Below are 6426 nucleotides of genomic sequence, written 5' to 3'. Positions count from 1 at the left end.
TTCTTACACTGTTAAATAATAACTGACTGAATAGAAGTTAAGTTAAATCTTGGACTAGGGAAATCTACTGTAAATTTCGCGATGTTTTGATTGAGCAGGAGAATAAAGCATGTTGTGTAAATCCTTATTTCATAATCAGTCAATGAAAACTGGAGGTGCTTAATTTAATCTCATAATTACGTATGTAGGGCAGTAGCTTAAATATATCAGTGGATGTCACCAAAATGTTAGATTTGTTCTTTGAGTTATGGAAATTGGTAAAGTGTGTCCGTTAAAGAACGCCGTACTTGGCGTCTGTTACGGTGCGCTGGCAGTACAACGGTCAGTATTTGCTGTGAATTCTGAAGGTAAGCAATACTGACCGCCAGCTCCTCAATGTAGCCAAATGTTACTTTTAATGTCCAAATAGTTAGTTTTGTATCGTTTTGTCTTTTTCTTCTTTTTATGTTGACACGGCAGTATTTGCTGTGAATTCTGAAGTATTTGCTGTGAATTCTGAAGGCGAAGCCGCTGCGCTGTCGGGTGGCCGAATAAACGATCTGAACCACGATCGCAACCCGTGTGTGTCCGATTCCTGCCTCAAGTTTCCTTCCGACAACAACAATTAAAGAAAAACACAACGCAGAGTCTAAGGAACAGCGAGGTCTCATCCCACACTTAAAGGGTTACATCTTTGGTGCCGTGACCCGGATCGTGGTGCTTCAAGATCACCTAGGCAACAACGCCAGCAGCCCGGTTACCCAACGGTTTCGTTCGGGCAGTTAGTTGAGTATACAATTTGAGTTAGTGTGTGAAGCTGAAGCTGCAACATATTATTTTAGTGTCATTTTTATTGCACTGTTAAGGTAAAAAAAAAAAAAAAAAAAATTGTTTGTGAACTACATTTTGTTTGAAATATTTCTTATATTGTGACGATATCCTGTTTCTTTTTTTTTTGTCTAATTAGAATTTGTGTGAGTGCGTTAAGATAATCTAATTATTTATTTATCTTTGACTTATAAAAAAAAAGTTAATTACATGTTGTTTGAAATATTTATTATATTGTGATTATATTCTGATAATTTATATAAGTTTAACTGTAATTTTGGGAGTGATTCAAAATAACTGTGCCACAAAGTTATTTATGTATTTATTTATTCATTTATTTATTCACAATTAAACGCTAAAAAAGGAACATACACATACAAACATACATTTTGGCTGTCTACATTAATTTAAAAAAAAAAAAACGAGAGATCTTTGAAAATAATGAATAACTACGCAGTTACCCCAATGAGGCAGATGCCCTCTATAGTAGCATCCAGCCACCTACTTACCCCTGAACCAGTACTGAGCCACAAATTCGACTCCCCAGGGGTGCCACACACCTACCTACCTGGAGGAGGAGCAACAACTGATGCCAGCAACCAACCACCAGCAGTGAGGCCAGAGCCAACTAACCAACCCACAGGACTTAATGGCCAGCAGCTACAGTACCACACCCCAGTTCCCCAGACCCATGATGGAGGAGTGAACACACAGCCCACCCCTGCAACCCCAATTCTGTCACCTTATGTGGATCAATATACTTCTACACCTTGGACTGGCGTGCATATGACTGCAGCAATAAGCCCCTCACTACCACCTCCGGTTATGACAGGGGGCCAGATTATGCAGCAGCCTGCTGCTCCAGCCCTCCATCCACACCCAGTAGACTTTTATCAGCCAGTGAGTCAGCATCCCACAGGTTATGCTGGATATCCCACTGTGCCTCAAGCTCCACTGTATTCATCGGCCAGTGGTCCATGGGGTGTACATCCAAACAGGCCCAACCCTCAAATTATGAATCACGCAGCTCACAACCATACAGATCCGTTCTACGGACACGGCCGGGCTGCGTACGGCGGATTTCTGCAGACCCACCAGGTGAGAAGTGTTCCTATATTCACCGGTAATGCTGATAGTAGGATGCTGGTGGAGGATTGGATTCGGGACATGCAATATCTCCTGGAAGCGATTGAGCTCCCGCCACACCTGCGGTTTTCCACTGTGGTGCGTCATCTGAGTGGCGAGGCCAGGAAATTAGTCCTGAACCTATCTCTACATAACCAAACCCCTGAGATGGCTTTTGAAGAACTGAGGGCTGAGTACGGGGACACACAGAGCTCCCTAGATCCACTGGCTGACTTCTACGAGCGGAGCCAAAGACCAGGGGAGTCTGCCTGCTCATATGCCATATCGCTGGAAGCTACTCTGAGAGCGGTAGAGGACAGTCAAAGAGGTGGCAAGCCATTTCCAGACAGGGACTGCAAACTCACCCGGCAGTTTTTAAGGGGTCTTAATGATGAGGAGGTATATAGGAGGATCGCGCCACTTAAGCCCAGGCTCTTAAGCTTCCGAGAGCTGCAGGCTGAGCTCAGAGACATGACCAAAGAAACTAAACAGTTCCAGTCATTCCACAAATCAAAGCGAGCTCACACCCAGATCCAGACTGCATCTGGCAGCAGCCCAACTGTGAATGTGGAAGAGACCACCCATGTATCAGAGTTGTCAGAACTTACCGAACTGGTTAAAAAGTTAGCTCTTTGCCAAGCAGAGCAAATGACTAAATTGACCTACCTTGAATCAAGAGTTACTGCTCCATTTCCTGCCCCACCACCACAAGTCCAGGCACCCATAGGGCCTCCAATCCGAGCCCAAATCTCAACTGTGACATGCCACAGGTGTGGTAAACAAGGGCACATAGCTAGAGTCTGCAGAGCAGTGTTACCAGATCCCAGTAAAATGAATGGGAACAATCCCCACCCAGCTCAGCCTTTAAACGAGTAGAGCCTGTGGTCACCGGGGCAACCATGGGCGAGCAGGCAGACCCCCAGCCACAAGACATAAAGATGACTGATGGAGGAGAGAGCACTCCACTAGTGGGACCTAGAAATGAAGGTGAGGTGGAAATCAGTGGAATGAAGTGCAGAGCGCTCATTGACTCTGGCTCTCAGGTAACCAGTATTACCCACAGCTACTGGTCCAACCACCCAATCCTTCAAAACAGAAGTTACAGCCCTCTCAGATACCTATAGAAGGTGCAGCTGGTCAGAGTGTAACCCACCATGGTGTTCTACGCATTAACTTGAAAGTGTTGGAAAAAGAGTTTAAAAATGTGCCAGCTTTTGTAGTTGAGGACTCAGAATATCGCCTGTCTGTCCCTCTGCTGATAGGAACTAATGTTCTCCGTGCTTCCAGAACTCATCTGCAAGCAACTTATGGCCAACAATTTCTCCAGCATGTCAGAGAGAGCCATCCAGAATGGTACACCTCCCTCTTGGAGGTTGGTGACACAGGACATTATAATGTGGAGGACAGAGTGGGTCCGGCTGTGTATACAGGTCACAAAATACACATCCCTGGGGGAAAAGAAATTGACTTAATGTGCAAGGTGACAGCCGGCCCACAGAGAAGGACTTATACAGCACTGATTGAGGGCCATCATTCCTTGAAGCTTCCTCAAGACCTTCTGGTTGCCAAGATCCTTACTAATGTGAAACGAGGACGCACCCCTGTCAGAGTGATGAACCTGTCTCAATATCCAGTCACCATTAAGCCACACACACAACTAGCCAATGTTTCCCTAGTGGATGGTGTTGTGGATTTCTCAGACAAAAAGCAGGGCCAAAGCTGTGGAAGCAGGTCCAAAGACACATGTCTGAATCTGACCCAAGTAATATCGAGTTGTTGTGTTGACCTGAGTAAAGCGGCAGTCGAGGATGAGAACCAGCGCACCACTCTTAAAAAGCTGGTAGAGAGGAATGCTGATGTATTCTCCCAACATCCTCTAGATTATGGTCACACAAAGACAGTGCAACATGAAATTCCACTAGTGGACTCCAAACCATTCAGGCTCCCCTATCGCAAGATTCCCCATCACAGTGGCAAGATGTCAGAAAGATGTTGATTGAGATGGAGGTGGCAGGGTAATAAGGCCCAGTAAGAGTCCATATGCTTCACCTGTAGTGGTGGTGACAAAAAGATGGCTCACTACGGTTGTGTATCGATTACCGTAAACTAAACTCCTGCAGCACAAGAGATGCATTTCCCCTGCCAAGAATAGAAGAGGCTCTGGAAGCATTGGGGCAGGCCAAGTTTTTCTCCACGCTTGACCTCACTTCAGGCTATTGGCAGGTGGAGGTGGCAGAGCAGGACAAGCACAAAACAGCATTCAGTACACCAATGGGTCTGTTTGAGGCCAACCGGATGCCTTTTGGGTTACAGAATGCTCCATCAACCTTCCAGAGGCTCATGACTTGCTGTTTTGGAGACCTGAACTTCACCCATCTTCTAATATATCTGGATGACCTTATCATCTTTTCTAAAACCTTTGATGAGCATCTAAACAGACTGCAGTTGGTGTTCGATCGGCTCCGGGAACACGGTCTAAAACTGAAACCCTCTAAATGCCAGTTGATGAGAAAAGAAGTGCAGTACCTAGGCCACCTGGTATCTGCTGAGGGAATCGGACTGACCCAGAGAAGATTCATAGAGTCAAAGACTGGACCAGGCCAACAAACCGCAGAGAGGTTCTGCAATTTCTAGGGTTTGCTGGCTACTACAGGCGCTATGTCAGTGGTTACTCTGTCCTGGCAGCTCCCTTATACCGGCTCACTAGTGGTGACCCAAGAATGAAGAAAAAAAGGGGAAAAAAAGGTCTGGCTTCTGACCCACCATTCTTATGGACAGAGGAATGTGAGGAGGCATTCCTGGCCCTAAAGCACAGACTTACAACTGCGCCAGTGTTGGGATACCCGAACTACAACCTACCGTTTGTGCTTCAGACAGATGCATCAGGGAAGGACTAGGTGCTGTCCTGGTCCAGGTTCAAGATGGTATAGAGAGAGTCATAGCCTTCATGAGCCGAGGGTTGGAGTCCAGCAGAGGCAAGGTATCCCGCCTACAAGCTAGAGTTCCTGGCCTTGAAGTGGGCGGTAACAGACAAATTCTATGACCACCTCTATGGGCGCAAGTTCTCTGTCCAGACAGACAATAACCCCCTCAAGTACATCATGAGCTCTGCAAAGTTAGATGCCACGGGGCAACGGTGGGTCTCCCGTTTGGCTGCTTTTGACTTTGATATCCAGTACCGGAGAGGACAAAGCAATGTGAATGCTGATGCCCTCTCCCGTATGTCCAACCAAGAGGTCACAGAGACTCTGCACTCATGCCCTCTCGGTGTGCAGCAAAAAGCCTGAACAGGATGCAAGTCAGTCCATACAAGATCCAGACAACTCCTCAAAGCAGAACACAACGACCTCAGCCAACTTGGACTCAGAATCACCAGGGTCTAATGAGCCATACAGAGACATGGGTATGGAGTCACTTCCCGCCATGACAAAGCAAGAGATCCGCAGGACAGAAGGAGGATCCTGTTATTGGCCCTGTCTGGCACTACAAAAGTCGGAATGTGAAACCCAGTCGGAGTGAGAGGGTCAGTAGTGGCCGACAGATCTGTCTTCTCCTAAAAGAGTGGAAGAGGCTCGTGATCAGAGGCGGTATCATGTACCGTCGCAGCCGTGATCGTCAAGAGGAGTGGTGGAACAGCTAGTGCTACCAGAGAAGCTGCGAGGAAGCTATGAAGGCTCTTCACAATGACTCTGGACACTTGGGTTTTGAGAGAACAGTTCAGATGTTAAAAGAGAGATTTCATTGGCCTCAGATGTTCCAAGAGATAAAGATCTGGTGTGAGCAGTGTGAGAGATGCTGCCTCAGGAAAACGCCAACATCAGGAGTCAAAGCTCCATTGGTCAGTATTCACAGTAATGCCCCCATGGAACTAGTATGCATTGACTTTTGACTTTAGAAAAGTCAAAGGGTGGAATGGAGAATGTCCTTGTGGTCACGGATCATTTCTCACGCTACGCACAGGCATATCCCACTAAAGATCAAAAGGCCAACACAGTGGCCAGGGTGCTGTGGAGAAACTTTTTCTGCCGTTTTGGACTTCCTGCTAAGTTGCACACTGACCAGGGGCAACTTTGAAAGTGCTGTAGTGAAGGAGCTGTGCAAATGTATGGGCATCACTAAAACCCACACAACCCCTACCACCCACAAGGCAATGGCATCACTGAGCGGTTCAACGGACACTCATGAATATGCTCGACATTAGAGCCACATCTAAAACCTCGTGTGGCACGAGTACTTAGATGCAATGACACACGCATATAATTGTTCACTCCATGACTCCACTGGGTATACACCATATTTTCTGATGTTCGGCAGACATCCTAGACTCCCAGTTGACCTCATCTTTGGGCTCCAGACTGCTAATGAACCAGGAGAATACAGTGCATATGTTCAGAGACTCCATGACTGTCTGTCACGGGCATACGCCCAAGCAAACCAGACTACTCATCAGGCCAAAAGTCAACAGAAAAGTATTATGACCAGAAGGCAAAGGGT

The sequence above is a fragment of the Gambusia affinis genome, linkage group LG20, assembly GCF_019740435.1.
Source record: "Gambusia affinis linkage group LG20, SWU_Gaff_1.0, whole genome shotgun sequence".
In the NCBI taxonomy this organism is placed as follows: domain Eukaryota; kingdom Metazoa; phylum Chordata; class Actinopteri; order Cyprinodontiformes; family Poeciliidae; genus Gambusia; species Gambusia affinis.
This window is presented reverse-complemented; position numbering follows the sequence as displayed.